This window comes from Lepidochelys olivacea, assembly GCF_965140295.1.
Source record: "Lepidochelys olivacea isolate rLepOli2 genome assembly, chromosome: 16".
Classification (NCBI taxonomy): domain Eukaryota; kingdom Metazoa; phylum Chordata; order Testudines; family Cheloniidae; genus Lepidochelys; species Lepidochelys olivacea.
Genome location: NC_140426.1, coordinates 4,798,366 through 4,820,136, shown reverse-complemented (window position 1 = coordinate 4,820,136; position 21,771 = coordinate 4,798,366). Strand labels below are relative to the sequence as shown.

Below are 21,771 nucleotides of genomic sequence, written 5' to 3'. Positions count from 1 at the left end.
CTGCTTTGAGCCCAATCCTCCTCTTGTTTGTACCGCAGAGTGGCATGGACCGCAGTGGAATTACTCCTGATTTACACCCGTCCGAGGCCCAGCTGGACAAGCCTTGTGTTGATCTGATTGCACCCATGGGCTCAGGGGGCAGGGAGTGGATCTTGTGCCCTATACAGCGCCAAGCCCTTCATGTACAAGTGCAGCAATTCCTTCTCCTTTTTGTAAGTCTCGGTCGCCCAGTGAGGAAGCAAACACAGCACCATGTGACTTACGCAACCAGTGGTACATCACAGATAGACAGTGCCGAGTAGGCAGACAACCCCAACCAGCGGAGCAGAGGGCAGGGATTTGTTAAATCAGCTCGCCAAAAGAAAAGGGCAAATTCCACACATCGTGTCTCTGCAACCAGTAACCTGACCAGCTCTACACAGACCCACACTGGCACGCGCAAACCAGCACCTGCGTGCATGGGATAAATAATGACATGGGAGAATGACTGGCTGTATGGGGGGTGGGCATGGCTAATTACCTGCCTAGCATATGTATATGCAAATATAGGATGCTTGCAATGAAGCAGTGTCAGAGAGCTCAGCTCTTGGGGGACACCCCCCCACAAGGTCTAAGCTCTCTGCCTAGGGCCTGTCAAAGCTATGCTATGCTGCTTGGGATGCAGGGCGGGAGGTGCAGTCAGAAGTCCCTCCCATTTCGTCTGAGCTTCACGAGATCTGTCTGGTGGCACTAAGCAGCACAGACTGTGTTCGTCTGGAAGCTAAAGAGACAGAGAGACCCACAGGGACTGGCTGTGTCCAGCAGCCTCAATCAAGAATCACCTTTATGGTCCTTGTGTAACCCACACACCTTCTGGGTGTGGGGTTCTGCCCCATCTAGTGGCACCAAGACCACTTAGAAAGAGAGCGAGTTAAATGAGACGCTCTATAGCCTTAGCTAACAGCCAGCTGGCTTTTAGCTCATGCGGTAGAGGCTCATGCACTAAGCTCCAGAGGTCCCCAGTTCAATCCCACTCGCCGATGACCGGGGTCTGTTGGCCTTACACTTACGGCCCTGTCCTACCTCTCCCAAGAATCACCCCCCAAGGGCTGACAAGATGGCCTCTGCAGGGCGATCTGTACACAACATGGTTGAGGGATGTCCCAAATTTGTCTTACATACCTCACTTAAAAACTACTTGCTTACAAAATCAGACACAAAAAAGGGGCCACAGCACACTATTACTGAAAAATTGCTGACTTTCTCATTTTACCACATAATTTTAATGACTTTCTCATTTTACCACATACTTACATTTCAGTGTATTGTATTTAGAGCAGTATAAACAAGTCATTGTCTGTATGAAATTTTAATTTTACTAACTTCACTAGTCCTTTTATGTAGCCTGTTGTAAAACTAGACCAATCTCTAGATGAGTTGATGTACCCCTGGAAGACCTCTGAGTACCTTCGGGGGTACACATACCCCTGATTGAGAACCACTGTCCCAGACACCATGTGCATAGAAACCTTCCATTACAATGGAGGTCCCTGAACCAGACAGGATGAGAGCTTGGCACTCACTCACAAGAGTTTTATTTCCGCACGGTTGTTTTTGGCAGGGATATCACTGGACTCAAACGCTCTCCTGCTAGAGTTCTCTCCTGCCACGGGGAATCTCTCTCCACACATCCCTGGGGCCAGATTTTAAGACTCAGGAGCCTGAATGGGGAATGCATGTGCAAATATGTGGTTATGTGTGCAAAACAGGGGTGCAGGACTGCAGATTTTGCTCAAGCAGTCACCTGCTTTGCACACCCAGCTGTGCAGTTTGCACACACAGTTACATGCCTGCGTCCATGTGTTTTGCACGAATGGCAGCATTTCTACATGTGCAGACCCCCTCTGGGCCTGTGCACACAGCATGGCTCAAGGGTGGCAGTGGTACTTTGCACACAGTGTCTAAAATCTTGTCCCTGAGGATGCACTAGGGCTTCTAGGAAATCAGCAGGGGTCCCAATGCAGCTGGGAGCTCTGCTCCCTCTGGGGAGCAGGGTCACACGCACCATACACTGGTATACTGTGGGCGTATGCTTTGCTCTCGTGACTGGCCCCTGCAACTACTGCCCACAGCCTGCCCCTTACAGCTAGCTCTCGCTCAGCTCACGGGTCAGAGGCTGGTGCTTTGGATGCTGAAGGGCTCAGGTTTGACCCCACTGCAGACGGTGGTGCTGTGGGCAGATGGCCATGGTTTGTAACACCAGACCAGTGGGAGGGGCAGAGGCAGGAAGCCAACTTATGTTAGACTCCAGAGAACATATCTGGTCTGAAGCCATGGTGAAGGTTTAAACCATACGTTCAGTCCTGCCCTCCCCATTATTATGGGGGGGGGGGCAGGAAGGTCTGGGACCAGGGGGACTAAAGAAATCAAAACTCGCCTCGGATGCCTGAGGCTGGGAAGGTTTCTGGAGCAGGAAGTGAGTTTGGGACAGCATTTTTGTTCCTACCTGGTCTGATGCCAGTGGTGTGTATTTGGATGGGCAAAGCTGGCACAGGCTGCTGTGTCAGCTCCATGCTGGGATCCGTTCTGGGGCTGGAACATAAAACACATCAAATGAATCCAGGAAGTTACTGCTCGGCCTCCTGAGGGCAGGAGCTGGGCCTTCCGTGCGCCGCCCTGCTGAGCCCAGCACCAGCCCCCTTCAGCCCTGGGGTCCCTCCTCTGCGCGGGTCCACACAGCATCTCCCTGGGGAGCTCCGCACAGACACAGTGAGGTCTTGTGGTACTTTACACCCCTGAGCGGAGAGAGGACCAAGCAGGTCAAAGTGACATGGCCACGGTCCTGCCAGGAGTCAGAGCCTCTGCTCCAGAGGCCTGGGAAAGGGGTGAGAGCATGTCCCCCTCTCGGGGCCACAGCCAGCATAGAAGATATCAGCCTACTACTTGGTCACCGTGAGAGGAATTTCCCCAGCCTCTGAAGGGGCAGCGGCTTGTGCCTTTGGTGTTGGAAAGCCCAGGTTCTTATCCTGGCTAGTGTCTCATGGTGGGTTGTCAAAGACCTTTCCAGACGGGGGCAAATCACTACAGCATGGCTTCCCTGGGGTGGGGTCAGAGCTGAGGCTAGACTCTAGACACCCCCTTCTTCCTTTCCCAGGGAGTGAATTAAGATACTGGCCCTCTCCTCCCATCTCTGGGCTGTGACTGGCTTCAAGAGATCTGCACCCCTTTGCCCTTCCTGCCATATCTATGCTGGATCTCTCCGTGGTGACTAGTGCTTCATTTGTGATGAAAGAGGAGCCAGCCCAGAGGGTCCAGGGCTCTGAACTGCCAGGCCTCAGCACAAATTAAGACTGGCGGTGACGCTGCTGAGGAAAACAGTTCCCATTGACAAAAATCTTTCCTTCCTGCACCTCCCAGATTGCTTTGCAAACTATACCTATATACCTTTGCAAACTATATCAGCTGTCATGTCAGCCAGCACTAGCAGGCAGCCACCTCTGGGGCAGAACACCATAGCTGTTTCCCACCTGTGCTATGGTGCATTCTAAGCAGTTGTCAAACTGGAAGTGCAGGGGAACTTTATGAAGAGGGCAGCTAAGTGAGCTGGAATTTGGAAGATTGCTGGGAGAAGTGCCAGAAGGAGTTTTCTGGTGACCGGTCCTTGATCTTATGAAAGACAGCATCTCCCTGAGGGGAATGCCAGCGACAGAATCACCATCATCTCACGTGAGCTTTCCCTGGAAGTCTAACACACGCTAACAAGGTTGACTCTGCCTAGTGAGGAGAATTGGTCGGTGGCTAGTTGTGGAGACTAGCACTTAGAATCATAGAATCATAGAATATCAGGGTTGGAAGGGACCCCAGAAGGTCATCTAGTCCAACCCCCTGCTCAAAGCAGGACCAATTCCCAGTTAAATCATCCCAGCCAGGGCTTTGTCAAGCCTGACCTTAAAAACCTCTAAGGAAGGAGATTCTACCACCTCCCTAGGTAACGCATTCCAGTGTTTCACCACCCTCTTAGTGAAAAAGTTTTTCCTAATATCCAATCTAAACCTCCCCCACTGCAACTTGAGACCATTACTCCTCGTTCTGTCATCTGCTACCACTGAGAACAGTCCAGAGCCATCCTCTTTGGAACCCCCTTTCAGGTAGTTGAAAGCAGCTATCAAATCCCCCCTCAGTCTTCTCTTCTGCAGGCTAAACAATCCCAGCTCCCTCAGCCTCTCCTCATAAGTCATGTGTTCTAGACCCCTAATCATTTTTGTTGCCCTCCACTGGACTCTCTCCAATTTATCCACATCCTTCTTGTAGTGTGGGGCCAAAACTGGACACAGTACTCCAGGAGTCATAGCCTCTGCTCCAGAGGCCTGGGAAAGTGGTGAGAGCTTGCCCTCATACAACACACCTACACAAGAGTACTTGCCCTCATACAACACACCTGAGAGAGGGCTGATGAGTGGTGGAGTCAGGGCACGTGGCACAGCCCCTCAGCACCCCAGGCCAGCGAGTGCCCCTGACTCAGCCCCTGCCCGCTGTCTCCAGGTACGGGTGCCAAAGGCCCCTACAGATCACCCCGCTTGCTCAGCCCCGGGGCCTGGATGGAGTTAAGAGCAACCCTCCCCCACGCAGCAGCACCTCTGCTGTGATGCCCTGAGCTCCCCTGCCCAGGGGCTGAGCAGCGCGAGACTGAAACCCAGCTGCCTGGTGAAGGCCAGTGAGCGGCACCCAGCCCAGCCGGGGCCTGGGGTCCTCTGAGGAGCAGGTGCTGAGCTCATGGTGCTGGCATCCCCGCGGGAGCACACAGTTGCCATGGTTTCGCTGCGCTATGTCTCTCCGGAGGAGCAGTGTGTGCGGGGGAGAGCCGGGGCACTGCGAGGGGGGTTAATGTTGCTCACAAGTGCCGCATTGATGTGGGGGGAGGCAGAGCTGGATTAACTCTCCTGTGGGCCCAGGGCTAGTAGATTTTGGGGGGCCCCTGTATATGTCTTTTTCCTAATTTAAAACAAAATTATCACAATTATGGCATTGAGGCTATTAACGCTATACTTAAACTTGACTTTTAATTGTCATAAAGATGTTCTGCGGTTATATTTCAGCCTTAAAACATGTAGAATATAGTTAATTCAAATAGCCTACTGCTTACCTTAGAACAGCTGTTATATTAGTTTCTTTCTGGGAGGGAGGTTGGGTGCAGGAGGGGGCTCCAGCCTGGGGCAGAGTGTTGGGGTGCAGGAGGGGATTCTGACCTGGGGCAGGGGGTTGGGGTGCAGGAGGGGGTGTGAGGTGCAGGCTCCGGCCGGCAGCACAGCAGGGCTCAGGCAGGCTGCCTGCCTGCCGTGGCCCCACACTGCTCACAGAAGCGGATGGCTGCTGGCACGTCTCTGTGCGCCCCTGGGGGCAGGGGGACAGTGTGTCTCTGTGTGCTGCCCACACCCTCAAACGCCACCCCCACAGCTCCCATTGGCAGTTTCTGGCCAATGGGAGCTGCGGGGACGGTGCTGGGGGTGGGGGCAGCGCACGGAGCTGCCTTCTCTCCGCCCCCACCTCCCTTCAGGGGCTGCAGAGGCATGCCAACAGCCGGCTGCTTCCGGGAGCGGCATGGGGCCATGGCAGGCAAGCAGCCTACCTGAGCCCTGTTGCGCCAGGGCTCCCCTTAGCCCAGGGCTGCAGCCCCTAAAGCCCCTGCGTCAATCTGGCCCTGGGAGGAGCCTCTGTATTCATTGAGCAATGGGGATGGCATGGGCAGGGCCACAGGTGTGCCCCCCACGCAAGCAGCAGCTCATACCACTGCCCCGGGGACAGGACTGGGAGCTGTGCTAAACCTGCCCATGGTTTGGGGCTTAGGTTGGGCAGATGCCTGAGTGCTGGACTGGGATCTGCTGACCCAGGGCACCAGGCCCCTGAACAGAATTTCTCTCACCAGCCTGCCCGGGCAGTGGGCACTGGTAGGGGCAGGCTCTGTGGCTCATCCCCAAGCCTGCCAGGCCCCATGAAAATGATTGATAAACTCAGCTGCTCAGCGAGGTCACCCAGGTGTGGTGCCAGGCCCAGTCCGCCCTGGGTGCCCATGTGGGAGAAGAGGGATGGAGCTCATTATGCCCTCACCATACAGAGGCCAGCAGGGAACTTTCCCTGCCGTGGCCAGGAGCTCGAGTGACCCAGAGTCTGGCTGGCAAAGGCTTGGCTGCGATTGCTATGAGCACAGCAACAGCTTGACACTTCCCATCTTGAGTGGGGGGTGCAGGCAAAGGGAAGCACAGATGCCAGCTGGGGCACTCTGAACCTGCCATCCTGCAGCCCGGTGCGTCGCTAACCCCATTGCACAGGGGGAGGGGCGCACTGTGCTCAAAGCTGCTCAGAACAAAACGCGGGCACCTAGCTCAGAGCCTCCTCCAGCAGCCCAAAGGGCTCCCTGGTGCCAGAAATGGCCCCCAGCACCCCAAAGGCTCCCACCAGCTCCCTCCTGCCTTCTAGGCCAGACAAAAACCTGAAACATTTATTCCTACCCTGCATCTTTGTAGAAAGCCCCTGGCAGCACGGTGACCCCAGCCCGGGAGTGAAAGAGTTCCAGGGCAGGCGTGGCACGGCTTCCCCTGGCAGCACCTGGGCTGTGGAGAAGAGCTTGGCTCAGAGTGAGCTTGAGCAGCAGGAGGTAGGAGTGACAGGGGACTGTGGGAGGGCATGAGAGGGAGAACGAGAGCGTGGGGGGGGTGTGGGGAAGCCACATGGGTGTGACTGGGAGCTGGCCGTGAGCTTCAGACGGTGTGGAAGTGTGAAGGGGAAAAGAGGGTTTGTGTGCAGTCATGTCGTTTGGTTCAGAGACAGAGCAAGAGACAAGCTGACTCCAACCTTAGTAACGCGAGATTTGTAGAAGCGGGGTTTGTGCGAGGCGGATGGGAAAATCACTAGGGACCTTGCTTTAAGATAAGACTGGAATGCAGTGCTGACTACGACAATGGGAAGAAAATGTAAAATAGGACACAGCTGTTATTGTGTCTGTGTGTGTAATGAATGTGTAAATACTCAACTGAAAATGCTTGTACCTTGGAGATTACATGAGGGCAGGGGAAACTCTGCCCAACTGTGGTCTCCACCTGCAATTGCTTGAGAATAAATTGTCTCTGACCTGTTGCTAACAAACTCAGCGGGAAGACTGTGTTTTCTTCCACAACGGGTATCACTTCAGCACTTCAGCTACAGCCCACAATACTGGCCCCCAACCTGCCTCAGACCTGCCCATTCCCCCGCACTCCCAGCAAAACCCTCAACCTGCCCCCAACCTGCCACCCCCCCCCCGCACCCGCAGCACAACCCCCAACCTGCCAATCCCCCAGCACCTCACAGCACAACCCCCAACCTGCACCCGACCTGCCCCCAACCTGCCAACCCCCCCGCACCCCCAGCAAAACCCCCAACCTGCCCCAACCTGCCAACCCCCCCGCACCCGCAGCACAACCCCCAACCTGCCTCCAACCTGCCAACCCCCCCGCACCTCACAGCACAACCCCCAACCTGCCCCCGACCTGCCCACCCCACAGCACAACCCCCAACCTGCCCACCCCCCAGCACCTCACAGCACAACCCCCAACCTGCCAACCCCCCCATACCCCACAGCACAACCCCCAACCGGCCCCTAACCTGCCAACCCCCCCAGCACCTCACAGCACAACCCCCAACCTGCCCCCAACCTGCCAACCCCCCCAGCACCTCACAGCACAACCCCCCCACCTGCCCCCAACCTGCCAACCCCCCCCCGCACCTCACAGCACAACCCCCAACCTGCCCCCAACCTGCCAATCCCCCAGCACCTCACAGCACAACCCCCCCACCTGCCCCCAACCTGCCAACCCCCCCCGCACCTCACAGCACAACCCCCAACCTGCCCCCAACCTGCCAACCCCCCCCGCACCTCACAGCACAACCCCCAACCTGCCCCCAACCTGCCAATCCCCCAGCACCTCACAGCACAACCCCCAACCTGCCCCCAACCTGCCAATCCCCCAGCACCTCACAGCACAACCCCCAACCTGCCCCCAACCTGCCAACCCCCCCCCCGCACCCGCAGCACAACCCCCAACCTGCCAATCCCCCAGCACCTCACAGCACAACCCCCAACCTGCACCCGACCTGCCCCCAACCTGCCAACCCCCCCGCACCCCCAGCAAAACCCCCAACCTGCCCCAACCTGCCAACCCCCCCGCACCCGCAGCACAACCCCCAACCTGCCTCCAACCTGCCAACCCCCCCGCACCTCACAGCACAACCCCCAACCTGCCCCCGACCTGCCCACCCCACAGCACAACCCCCAACCTGCCCACCCCCCAGCACCTCACAGCACAACCCCCAACCTGCCAACCCCCCCATACCCCACAGCACAACCCCCAACCGGCCCCTAACCTGCCAACCCCCCCAGCACCTCACAGCACAACCCCCAACCTGCCCCCAACCTGCCAACCCCCCCAGCACCTCACAGCACAACCCCCCCACCTGCCCCCAACCTGCCAACCCCCCCCGCACCTCACAGCACAACCCCCAACCTGCCCCCAACCTGCCAATCCCCCAGCACCTCACAGCACAACCCCCCCACCTGCCCCCAACCTGCCAACCCCCCCCGCACCTCACAGCACAACCCCCAACCTGCCAACCCCCCCCGCACCTCACAGCACAACCCCCAACCTGCCCCCAACCTGCCAATCCCCCAGCACCTCACAGCACAACCCCCAACCTGCCCCCAACCTGCCAATCCCCCAGCACCTCACAGCACAACCCCCAACCTGCCCCCAACCTGCCAACCCCCCCCCCGCACCCGCAGCACAACCCCCAACCTGCCAATCCCCCAGCACCTCACAGCACAACCCCCAACCTGCACCCGACCTGCCCCCAACCTGCCAACCCCCCCGCACCCCCAGCAAAACCCCCAACCTGCCCCAACCTGCCAACCCCCCCGCACCCGCAGCACAACCCCCAACCTGCCTCCAACCTGCCAACCCCCCCGCACCTCACAGCACAACCCCCAACCTGCCCCCGACCTGCCCACCCCCCAGCACAACCCCCAACCTGCCCACCCCCCAGCACCTCACAGCACAACCCCCAACCTGCCAACCCCCCCATACCCCACAGCACAACCCCCAACCGGCCCCTAACCTGCCAACCCCCCCAGCACCTCACAGCACAACCCCCAACCTGCCCCCAACCTGCCAACCCCCCCAGCACCTCACAGCACAACCCCCAACCTGCCCCCAACCTGCCAATCCCCCAGCACCTCACAGCACAACCCCCAACCTGCCCCCAACCTGCCAATCCCCCAGCACCTCACAGCACAACCCCCCCACCTGCCCCCAACCTGCCAACCCCCCCCCCCCCCGCACCTCACAGCACAACCCCCAACCTGCCCCCAACCTGCCAATCCCCCAGCACCTCACAACCCCCAACCTGCCCCCAACCTGCCAATCCCCCAGCACCTCACAGCACAACCCCCAACCTGCCCCCAACCTGCCAACCCCCCCAGCACCTCACAGCACAACCCCCAACCTGCCCCCAACCTGCCAACCCCCCCTGCACCCCACAGCACAACCCCCAACCTGCCAACCCCCCCTGCACCCCACAGCACAACCCCCAACCTGCCCCCAACCTGCCAACCCCCCCAGCACCTCACAGCACAACCCCCAACCTGCCCCCAACCTGCCAACCACCCCCGCACCGCGCAGCACAACCCCCAACCTTCCCCTGACCTCCCAACCCCCCAGTACAACCCCCAACATGCCAACCCCCCAGCACCCCCTAGCACAACCCCACAGCACTCCCCAGAACAACTCCCAACCTGCCCACCTCACAGCACCCCACAGCAGAACCCCCAACCTGCCCCCGACCTGCCAACCCCCCAGCATCTAGGGTGACCAGACGTCCCAATTTTACAGGGACAGTCCCGATATTCGGGGCTTTGTCTTATATAGGTGCCCATTGTCCCCCACCCCGTCCCAATTTTTCACACTTGCTGTCTGGTCACTCTGCCCGCAGGACCCCATAGCACAACCCTCAACTTGCCAACCTCAGCACTCTCCATAACACGAGCTCCAACCTGCCCCCTGACTCGAGCTGGCCCACCTTCCCGTGGGAAATGGGCCAGGTGATTCCACCTGCTCCGACACAAAAGCAAAGGCTAGCGAGCCCTGGGAGCGGCGCTTTAATTATAGCAGTCCCATCCTGCAGTACTTGAATGCATCTCACCCACAGGGAGGGCAAAGTGGCCCGAGGAGCCCAGCCCACCAGCACGGCCACTGTGCCCTTTGCTGAAAACCACCACAGCCCACTCACCTTCTGGCTCATGTTATGGGATGCAGGGGGGTTGGCAGTGCAGGGACAGGCCAGGGGCTAGTGTTACTGGGGGTTGTCAGGGCAGGCTGGGGAGTAGTGTTATGTGGGGGGGGAGTGCTTGGCAGGGCAGGAACAGGGCAAGGGCTAGTGTTACTGGGGGTGGCAGGGCAGGGGCAGGCCAGAGGCTTGTGTTATGGTGGAAGGAGTGGGCACAGCAGGGGCAGGGCAGGGCTAGTGTTACAGGGCGCAGGGGGGGCGGTTGGTAGGGCAGGGGCAGGCCGGGGACTAGTGTTACGAGGAGGTTGGTAAGGCAGGGGCAGGCAGAGCCCCAGACTAGTGTTATGGGGCGGGGGAAAGGGTTGGCAGGGCAGAGGCAGGCCGGGGGCTTGTGTTACAAGGAGGTTGGTAGGGCAGGGGCTAGTGTTATGGGAGTGCCGGGGTGGGCTGGCAGTTTGAGGGGCAGATTAGGGCTGGGCATTTGATCAATCCAAAAAGAATTGGTCAATTGACCTGTCAAATCACGTGATAAACGGTCACAGATTTTAAAGTGCTAATTTCTTAGAACAGTAACCAGAAAGAGCAAGACACTCTGGGCTCTTACAGGCCTAGCCATAGACAGGTCCTTCCACCTCATTACAAAGGAACAAATTACTTCTGGAGTGATTGTAACTCAGAACAAGCAAAACAAGACAAAGGAAGCTGCAGAGCCCAAAAGAACCATACCCAGTGTGATCAGAGTCGGAGGCTATTGCCTGCAGCATCAGGCCATTCCTTTGGATTCGTCCTAGGACATCGGATAATGTTTGACCATGGACAAATAATAGGCCGTCAAGTGACATTATTTGACCAGTCAATTTAGTACCTGCCAAGCCTAGGGCAGGTAGGGTTGGACTATAAGGTGGATAGAAAGCTGGCTAGATCGTCGGGCTCAACCGGGAAGTGATCAATGACTCCATGTCTAGTTGGCAGCCGATATCAAGTGGAGTGCCCCAAGGGTTGGGCCTGGGGCCGGTTTTGTCCAATATCTTCATAAATGATCTGAAGGATGGTGTGGATTGCACCCTCAGCAAGTTTGCAGAGGACACTAAACTGGGAGGAGAGGTAGATACACTGGAGGGTAGGGATAGGATACAGAGGGCCCTAGACAAATTAGAGGATTTGGCCAAAAGAAATCTGATGAGCTTCAACAAGGACAAGTGCAGAGTCCTGCACTTAGGACGGAAGAACCCCATGCACCGCTCCAAACTAGGGACCGAATGGCTAGGCAGCAGTTCTGCAGAAAAGGACCTTGGGGTCACAGTGGACGAGAAGCTGGACATGAGTCAACAGTGTGCCCTTGTTGCCAAGAAGGCCAATGGCATTTTGGGCTGTATAAGTAGGGGCATTGCCAGCAGATCGAGGGATGTGATCATTCCCCTCTATTCGACATTGGTGAGGCCTCATCTGGAGTACCATGTCCAGTTTTGGGCCCCACACTACAAGAAGGATGTGGAAAACTTGGAAAACATCCAGCGGAGGGCAACAAAAATGATTAGGGGACTGACACATGACTTCTGAGGAGAGGCTGAGGGAACTGGGATTGTTTAGTCTGCGGAAGAGAAGAATGAGGGGGGATTTGATAGCTGCTTTCAACTATCTGAAAGGGGGTTCCAAAGAGGATGGCTCTAGACTGTTCTCAGTGGTAGCAGATGACAGAACAAGGAGTAAAGGTCTCAAGTTGCAGTGGGGGAGGTTTAGGTTGGATATTAGGAAAAACTTTTTCACTAGGAGGGTGGTGAAACACTGGAATGGGTTACCTAAGGAGGTGGTGGAATCTCCTTCCCTAGAGGTTTCTAAGGTCAGGCTTGACAAAGCCCTGGCTGGGATGATTTAGATGGGGATTGGTCCTGTTTTGAGCAGGGGGTAGCACTAGATGACCTCCTGAGGTCCCTTCCAACCCGGATATTCTATGATCGTATGATTGTGCCTGTGGGAGACCAGAGGTGTGAGGATGTGCATGCATTAGTGGGCAAGAGGAGCACTGGAGGAATGCAGGGGGTGAGCTGTGTGCCCGTGGGATGTCACAATGTCTGCGAGTTGGGGGGAGCAGTGAGGGGGTGTGGGGGCATGGGGAGCAGTGAAGGGGCTTGGGGGGAGCATTGTGGGGGCAGGGGGAGCAGTGAGAGGGGTGTGGGGGAACAGTGAGGAGGCTGTGGGCAGGGGGTCAGTGGGAACATGTGAAGCAGTTAGGAGGTGTGGAGGCAGAGGGAGCTGTGAGGGGTATTGGGGGCAGTGAGGGGGTGGGGACAGGGGGTAGCAAGGGAGTGTGGGGGGAGCAGTGAGGGCAGTCAGGAGGCAGGGGTGGGAGGGCAGTGAGGGGTGGGAGCAATGGGAGAGTGGGGTGGGAGTAGTGAGGGGGAGTGAGGAGCAGTTATGGGGGAAGTGAGGGGTATTGGGGGCAGTGAGGGGAGTGAAGGGGCAGTGAAGGGGTGGGGGTGGGGGCAGCGAGGAGGTGTGGAGGGAGCAGTGTGGGGGCAATGAGAACACAGACCCCATTATGCTGGCCCCAGGGAACCGCCCGCAAGTTTGACCCAGCACCGACCCCGGATCCCGCCCCCAGAGAGCCCACTCCCTATCTGACCCAGCACTGACCCCGGATCCCACCTCCAGAGAACCCCCACCCTGTCTTACCAGCACAGACCCCATTATGCTGGCCCCAGGGAACCGCCTCCAAGTTGGAACCAGCACCGACCTCGGATCCCGCCCCCAGAGAGTCCACTCCCCGTCTGACCCAGCACCGACCCCAGATCCCACCCCCAGGAAGCCCCCTCCCCATCTGACCCAGCACCAACCCCAGATCCCATCCCCAGAGAGACCCCTCCCTATCTCACCCAGCACCGACCTCGGATCCCACAGCCCCCTCTCTCTCTGACCCAGCATAGACCCTGGATCCCACCCCCAGGGGCCTCATGCCCATCTGACCCAGCACTGACCCCACTACCTGGCCCCAGAGAACCCCCTCCCCATCTGACCTAGCACTGACCCTGTATCCCACCCCCAGGGAGCCCCCTCTCCATCTGACCCAGCACCAATCCCGTTACCCTGGCACGAGGGAGCCCCCTCTCCATGTGAACCTGGCATGGACCCCATTACTTCTGGGGACCTGCCCTCGGAGAGCAGAGAACCTCACAGTCCAAATGGGCCTAAGAGCAGTGGAGACAGAGAGACATAGCATCCAGCTCTGCCAATGGTCTATATGCTCAGCCCCATGCACTCACCCCCCCATAGTTCCCCTCCCTGCACTCACCCCCACACCCATGCATTGAGCCCCCATCTCCACATGCCTCATCCCCCTCACACTCCCTGCACACACCCCATGCACTCACCCCTACTTCCTACACACCCCACCCCCTACACAGTCACCCCACAGACATCCGCATGCACTCTCCCAAACCCTGTGCTCTCACTCCCCCACACCAGCTCTCTCACATACATGCCCTATGCTGGGACACACACGCACTCTGTGCATTCCCCCCCCCCCACACACACACACACGCACATAAGCACACATCCATGAACGCACACACCCACAGACACGCACATACATACGCTGTCTGCTCTCTCTCTGACAAACACACACTCCCTACACATAGGCAGGCATCCAGCATGTGCCAAGCCCTTCTCTCCCCCCACGCATACCTCAACACAGACTTCAGAAGTCACTGTCACATTCACAGCCACACGGGGTGAATTTTGTTCTGTTCAGCAAATAATACCCCAGATGACTCGGTTTCCCTGCTCACCCTGTCTCTCCCCATTGAATGCTGGCACTGGCTCTGGGGGAGATCGTCATTCCCTGCACACAATTAGGGAGGAGACACAATGAAACTGATCAGAGTTCGGAGGAGTTCTCCCTTAATTGAATTTCTGGCACTTTCCTGCTTCCTTCCTGGGGAGGGGGGTGGAAAGTGGAGGGGATGCCCAGAGTCAATGAGCACATTTGGGGTCAGCATTGTGCACAAGGCACATGGGGACTCAGAGGCCCATTCTAGTGAGAGGACAGTGGCCGTAGACAGGGACCATGCCCCTCCTCACCCTGCTGACTCAGCAGCTCATGGCAGGCCTTCAGCAGGGTGAGCAGAGGGGGCGGGATGCTCACCCCCGACCCCCCTCAGCCTGTTAGCTTGGGGTCTGAGGAATGGGGCAGCGGAGTCTGTTAACCCGGAGGAGCATGTGGCAGGCATGGGGCTGTGGGGCAGGCAGGTCCTGCCCAGAGCCTGGGGGGAGGGTGACTAGAGAACTGACTTCTCCCAGGAAGGGTGGATGTATAGATCCAAGAGATGGGAGGCAAACAGCTCCTTACAAGAGCGGGGGGCGCACAGCTCCACCAAGATGCAGAGGAAGGAGATGAAAACCCCTCTGCACAGGGTGGTAGAGGTGGTGACAGGGGACAGGGGGATTGTGAACAGCTCCTGTTAGACCCCTCCATGCAATTAAATCTATTCATTTCTGTAGCTTGTTACCACCCCAGTCATCTCCGTCACCCCATAACCTCACATGGCACTGGGCACGCAGCCCCCTCCCTGCCCAAAGAGCTGTGGGTGTCACTTGCCCCTACACTCCGTGAGCTCCAGTCCATCTGTCCCTCAGCCCAGGAAGACTCAAAGACCCCAGGCCAGGGGACCCCACAGAAGTAACACCGCAGGCAGCTTGTAGCAAGGGAAAGTCCATTCCCTTAGCACAGATGCCACCCATCCCTACAGCTCCGGGGCCCAGGCCTGCCTCAACTTGTCATGTAGGGTGGAGTGAATCTGGGATAGCGTGAAAGGCCACTGGCCCTTCGTTCCTGCCATCACAGTGCCAGCCCCCGGCTGCCTGTTGAGCCATGCCAGGGCACCATGCCTCAGAGACACAAAACCACATGCCCTGGCGCCAGCTGCCCCCTGAGCCAAAAAGGCAGCCTCTGCGGGCACAGCTGGGCCAACCCAGGGACCCCTGGCCCCGCATGGGCCAGGAAAGCTGAGCTGTTCAGTGCAACAGGGAGAGTCCATTTCAAAGTACAGGCCCCCATCCTTTGATGCCATCCGTGAGGGTGAAGGGTCCAGCTGCGTGAATCCCATTGCAGGACTGGGCCACACAGCTCGGCCCAGCCTTATCTTGGGATTTAAGCTGACATGCTGCAGGCCACATAATAAACCATCCTCATCCCTGGAAATGGCCAGTGACTGGGGCAGGCTCCTTTCGGGCTGGGCAGGCTGGGGGCAGGGCAGCCCTGGCAGGAAGCTGCCAAGCAGAGGGGGAGGGAAGCCCCGTTAATTTATTGGCAGCATCCTCTGGGAAGTGGCCCCCACCTGCCCCCAGGTCCAGGGGCTGGGCACTCAGGGGGACAGGCATGAGCCGCATCTCTCTCACACACATACATTTTTGGCTCCCCCTAATATTTGCCATCGTCTCCCCCTGGCCGCAGGAGTCAGGGCCCGGTCCTCCTGCCAAGCTTAACCCGTCCGCGGGAGCCTGTATTCCCGGCGATGACACAACCATGGCCCACCCGCACCTGGGCTGCAGGGCCAACTCCGCACTGAGCAGTGTCCTCCCGGTTCCTGCAGCCCCCTGCCCGGACCCCCCCCGGTTCCTGCGGCCCCCAGCCCGGACCCCCCCCGGTTCCTGCGGCCCCCAGCCCGGACCCCCCCCCGGTTCCTGCGGCCCCCTGCCCGGACCCCCCCCCCCCGGTTCCTGCGGCCCCCAGCCCGGACCCCCCCCCCGGTTCCTGCGGCCCCCAGCCCGGACACCCCCCCCGGTTCCTGCGGCCCCCAGCCCGGACACCCCCCCCCGGTTCCTGCGGCCCCCAGCCCGGACACCCCCCCCCGGTTCCTGCGGCCCCCAGCCCGGACACCCCCCCCCGGTTCCTGCGGCCCCCAGCCCGGACACCCCCCCCCGGTTCCTGCGGCCCCCAGCCCGGACACCCCCCCCCCGGTTCCTGCGGCCCCCAGCCCGGACACCCCCCCCCGGTTCCTGCGGCCCCCAGCCCGGACCCCCCCCCCGGTTCCTGCGGCCCCCAGCCCGGACCCCCCCCCGGTTCCTGCGGCCCCCAGCCCGGACCCCCCCCCGGTTCCTGCGGCCCCCTGCCCGGACCCCCCCCCGGTTCCTGCGGCCCCCAGCCCGGACCCCCCCCCGGTTCCTGCGGCCCCCTGCCCGGACCCCCCCCCCCGGTTCCTGCGGCCCCCAGCCCGGACACCCCCCCCCGGTTCCTGCGGCCCCCAGCCCGGACCCCCCCCCGGTTCCTGCGGCCCCCTGCCCGGACCCCCCCCCCCCGGTTCCTGCGGCCCCCAGCCCGGACACCCCCCCCGGTTCCTGCGGCCCCCAGCCCGGACCCCCCCCCCCCCGGTTCCTGCGGCCCCCAGCCCGGACACCCCCCCCCGGTTCCTGCGGCCCCCAGCCCGGACACCCCCCCCCGGTTCCTGCGGCCCCCAGCCCGGACCCCCCCCCGGTTCCTGCGGCCCCCAGCCCGGACCCGCCCCCGGTTCCTGCGGCCCCCAGCCCGGACCCCTCGTGCCCTCCGGCCGGACATACCCGCAGGTGGCCGGAGCTTCCTCCCCCTGCAGATGCGCCCGGCGCAGCCAGGGCAGGGGCTCCCCGTACCTCCGCCTCCTGCCGCTGCGCCCGCTCCATCCCCAGCCCGAGGCCGCGGGGCTGCAGCCGGCTCCAGCAAGCGCCGGCCTGGCAAGGATCGTGCCCGGCTCCCCGCCTACCTGTCAGGCTGCGCCTGGCTCCTCGGCCCCTGCGGCTCCTCATCGCCCCCAGCGGGCAGGAGCGGCCTTAAAGGGGCCGCGCCCGAGTCCCCCGCGTCTCCCCCGGCGAGTCCCCCGCGTCTGTCCGGGGCTGAGCAACGCGCGTCGCAGCTGGAGTGGCCCTGGATGACCCCAGCTCCCTCGCTCCGCCATCAACCCCTCCAATGGCGGCGCCCCCCGCCCGCGGGATCTCCCGCCCCGTCACGCCCCAGCCCCAGCGTTTTCCCCCGGCAGGATTTTTCTGATGAGCCTCCCCCTTTTCGCAGGGTGTTGCAGTGGGCTGCTTTTCGCCTGCCCCCCTGTGTCCTACTCCGAGCCCTTCCTCAGGGCCGGCCTTTGACAGCCCATCCCTCCCACTCCCCTTTTCTGGAGGCCAGACAGCAGGGGAGAGCTACAGTGTAGCTGAGCCTTTGGGAGCAACCTTTGGGGACTGGGACACTTCTGTCCATTGCAATAGAATCAATGTGTCTACATCCCCTAGAATGCTTTGACCATGGCTCCCTCTCCCTCTCCCTCTCCCCCTTGCTCTCTCTGGATGCATAAGGGAAGTATCTGGGATTTAGGTCTGGCTGGGCACAAGGTCTCCTGGTGGTCTTGAGCCTGGTGGCCTTGGGAAAATGGGATGGGCCAAAATGTTCAAATCTGGCTGTGGCATTGCACCCCACAGTGATACTATTATTATATGATTATGGCATAATTATGATGCCTTTTGTACAAGATGGGGCATGTGACGTGTCGTTGGAAAAGTTATGATTTGTTGAATATGATTATCCTATTTGTATGCATGTATCATTTTTGTATCTGAAGTTAGGAATATTGTCTAGGTATCTGTATTTCACATGTAGTCACACTTGAGTGACACCTACTAGGCAAGATGCTTCCAGTCTATATAGCTGGTTGTGAAGGGCCCATTCAGGGTAATGGGCCATTAGGGAAAACAATAGGCCTTAGGAAAAGCTGATCCCCCACCTGTTTCTGAGTAGCAGCCATGTTAGTCAGTATCTGCAAAAAGAAAAGGAGTACTCCTGGCACCTTAGAGACTAAGGAATTTATTTGAGCATAAGCTTTCATAAGCTACAGCTCACTTCATAGACTATCAGGGTTGGAAGGAACCTTAGGAGGTCATCTAGTCCAACCCCCTGCTTAAAGCAGGACCAATCCCCAATTTTTGCCTAGATCCCTAAATGGCCCCCTCAAGGATTGAACTCACAACCCTGAGTTTAGCAGGCTAATGCTCAAACCACTGAACTATCCCTCCCCACAGCATTATATGCATTCAGTGGAAAATACAGTGAGGAGATTTATATACACACAGAACATGACAAAATGAGTGTTTATCATACACACTGTAAGGAGAGTGATCACTTAAGATGAGCTATTACCAGCAGGAGGGAGGGGTGGGGGGGAACCTTTTGTAGTGATAATCAAGGTGGGCCATTTCCAGCAGTTAACAGGAACATCCAAGGAACAGTGGGGGGTGGGGGTGGGGAAATAAACATGGGGAAATAGTTTTACTTTTTGTAATGACACATCCACTCCCAGTCTCTATTCAAGCCTCAGTTAATTGTATCCAATTTGCAAATTAATTCCAATTCAGCACTTGTTGGAGTCTGTTTTTGAAGTCTTTTTGTTGTAATATTGTGACCTTTAGGTCTGAAATCGAGTGACCAGAGAGATTGAAGTGTTCTCCGATTGGTTTATGAATGTTATAATTCTTGACATCTGATTTGTGTCCATTTATTCTTTTACGTAGAGACTGTCCAGTTTGACCAATGTACATGGCAGAGGGGCATTGCTGGCACATGATGGCATATATCACATTGGTAGATGTGCAGGTGAACGAGCCTCTGATGGTGTGGCTGATGTGATTAGGCCCTATGATGGTGTCCCCTGAATAGATATGTGGGCACAATTGGCAACGGGCTTTTGTTGCAAGGATAGGTTCCTGGGTTAGTGGTTCTGTTGTGTGGTGTGTGGTTGCTGGTGAGTATTTGCTTCAGGTTGAGGGGGGCTGTCTGTAGGCAAGGACTGGCCTGTCTCCCAAGATTTGTGAGAGCGATGGGTCGTCCTTCAGGATAGGTTGTAGATCCTTGATGATGCGTTGGAGAGGTTTTAGTTGGGGGCTGAAGGTGATGGCTAGTGGCGTTCTGTTATTATCTTTGTTGGGCCTGTCCTGTAGTAGGTGACTTCTGGGTACTCTTCTGGCTATGTCAATTTGTTTCTTCACTTCAGCAGGTGGGTATTGTAGTTGTAAGAATCCTTGATAGTGATCTTGTAGGTGTTTGTCTCTGTCTGAGGGGTTGGAGCAAGTGCGGTTGTATCGTAGAGCTTGGCTGTAGATGATGGATCGTGTGGTGTGGTCAGGGGGAAAGCTGGAGGCATGTAGGTAGGAATAGCGGTCAGTAGGTTTCCGGTATAGGGTGGTGTTTATGTGACCATCGTTTATTAGCACCGTAGTGTCCAGGAAGTGGATCTCTTGTGTGGACTGGACCAGGCTGAGGTTGATGGTGGGATGGAAATTGTTGAAATCATGGTGGAATTCCTCAAGGGCTTCTTTTCCATGGGTCCAGATGATGAAGATGTCATCAATGTAGCACAAGTAGAGTAGGGGCATTAGGAGATGAGAGCTGAGGAAGTGTTGTTCTAAGTCAGCCATAAAAATGTTGGCACACTGTGGGGCCATGCGAGTACCCATAGCAGTGCCGCTGATCTGAAGGTATACATTGTCCCCAAATGTGAAATAAGAAAAGGAGTACTTGTGGCACCTTAGAGACTAACCAATTTATTTGAGCATAAGCTTTTGTGAGCTACAGCTCACTTCATCGGATGCTGTAGCTCACAAAAGCTTATGCTCAAATAAATTGGTTAGTCTCTAAGGTGCCACAAGTACTCCTTTTCTTTTTGCGAATACAGACTAACAGGGCTGTTACTCTGAAATGTGAAGTAGTTATGGGTGAGGACAAAGTCACAAAGTTCAGCCACCAGGTTTGCCGTGACATTATTGGGGATACTGTTCCTAATGGCTTGTAGTCCATCTTTGTGTGGAATGTTGGTGTAGAGGGCTTCTACATCCATAGTGGCCAGGATGGTGTTTTCAGGAAGATCACCGATGGATTGTAGTTTCCTCAGGAAGTCAGTGGTGTCTCGAAGATAGCTGGGAGTGCTGGTAGCGTAGGGTCTGAGGAGGGAGCCTACATAGCCGGACAATCCTGCTGTCAGGGTGCCAATGCCTTAGATGATGGGGCGCCCAGGATTTCCAGGTTTATGGATCTTGGGTAGCAGATAGAATACCCCAGGTCGGGGTTCCAGGGGTGTGTCTGTGTGGATTTGTTCTTGTGCTTTTTCAGGGAGTTTCTTGAGGAAATGGTGTAGTTTCTTTTGGTAACCCTCAGTGGGATCAGAGGGTAATGGCTTGTAGAAAGTGGTGTTGGAGAGCTGCCTAGCAGCCTCTTGTTCATATTCTGACCTATTCATGATGACGACAGCACCTCCTTTGTCAGCCTTTTTGATTATGATGTCAGAGTTGTTTCTGACGCTGTGGATGGCATTGTGTTCTGCACGGCTGAGGTTATGGGGCAAGCGATGCTGCATTTCCACAATTTTAGCCCGTGCACGTCGTCAGAAGCACTCTATGTAGAAGTTCAGTCCACTGTTTTGACCTTCAGGAGGAGTTCACGTAGAATCCTTCTTTTTGTACTCTTGGTAGGAAGGTCTCTGTGGGTTAGTATGTTGTTCAGAGGTGTGTTGGAAATATTCCTTGAGTCGGAGACGTCGAAAATAGGATTCTAGGTCACCACAGAACTGTATCATGTTCGTGGGGGTGGAGGGGCAGAAGGAGAGGCCCCGAGATAGGACAGATTCTTCTGCTGGGCTAAGAGTATAGTTGGATAGATTAACAATATTGCTGGGTGGGTTAAGGGAACCATTGCTGTGGCCCCTTGTGGCATGTAGTAGTTTAGATAGTTTAGTGTCCTTTTTATTTTGTAGAGAAGCAAAGTGTGTGTTGTAAATGGCTTGTCTAGTTTTAGTAAAGTCCAGCCACGAGGAAGCTTGTGTGGAAGGTTGTTTTTTTATGAGAGTATCCAGTTTTGAGAGCTCATTCTTAATCTTTCCCTGTTTGCTGTATAGGAGGTTGATCAGGTGGTTCCGCAGTTTCTTTGAGAGTGTGTGGCACAAGCTGTCAGCATAGTATGTATGTGTCAGCACAGCATATGGTGTGTAGATTGTAATGGATTTTTTACCTTCAGCCCTTTTGGTACGATGTCCATCTGTCTGCATTTGGAAAGGAAGATGATGTCTGTCTGTATCGGTATGAGTTTTTTCATGAAGTTGATAGATTTCCACTCCATACGGCTAAATGCAGTGCCTTGCATAATGACAGGTTTCAGAGGAGCAGCCGTGTTAGTCTGTATTCGCAAAAAGAACAGGAGGACTTGTGGCACCTTAGAGACTAACCAATATATTGGAGCATAAGCTTCCGTGAGCTACAGCTCACTTCATCGGATGCATTCAGTGGAAAATACAGTGAGGAGATTTATATACACACAGAACATGAAAAAATGGGTGTTTATCATACACACTGTAAGGAGAGTGATCACTTAAGATGAGCTATTACCAGCAGGAGAGCGGGGGAGGGGGAGGGGGGGAGAGAAAACCTTTTGTAGTGATAATCAAGATGGGCCATTTCCAGCAGTTAACAGGAACATCCAAG

The 21,771-nt window shown here is 57.0% G+C and overlaps 1 protein-coding gene across 6 annotated transcripts in view; it reads right to left on the bottom strand.

Moving 5' to 3' along the window:
* AJM1 (apical junction component 1 homolog) overlaps window positions 1-17,205 on the bottom strand; it is a 32,237-nt gene extending 15,032 nt beyond the window's left edge. The window contains exons 1-3 of one of the 6 annotated variants that reach the window (XM_084649642.1): window positions 17,022-17,205; window positions 2,486-2,571; window positions 1,567-1,700 (exon numbers count right to left, since the gene is read on the bottom strand). The gene's annotated coding sequence lies outside the window, so the exon portion shown is untranslated. The other 5 variants (XM_084649639.1, XM_084649640.1, XM_084649641.1 and 2 more) reach the window with 5 other exon arrangements.
* Window positions 17,206-21,771: the final 4,566 nt, after the last annotated feature.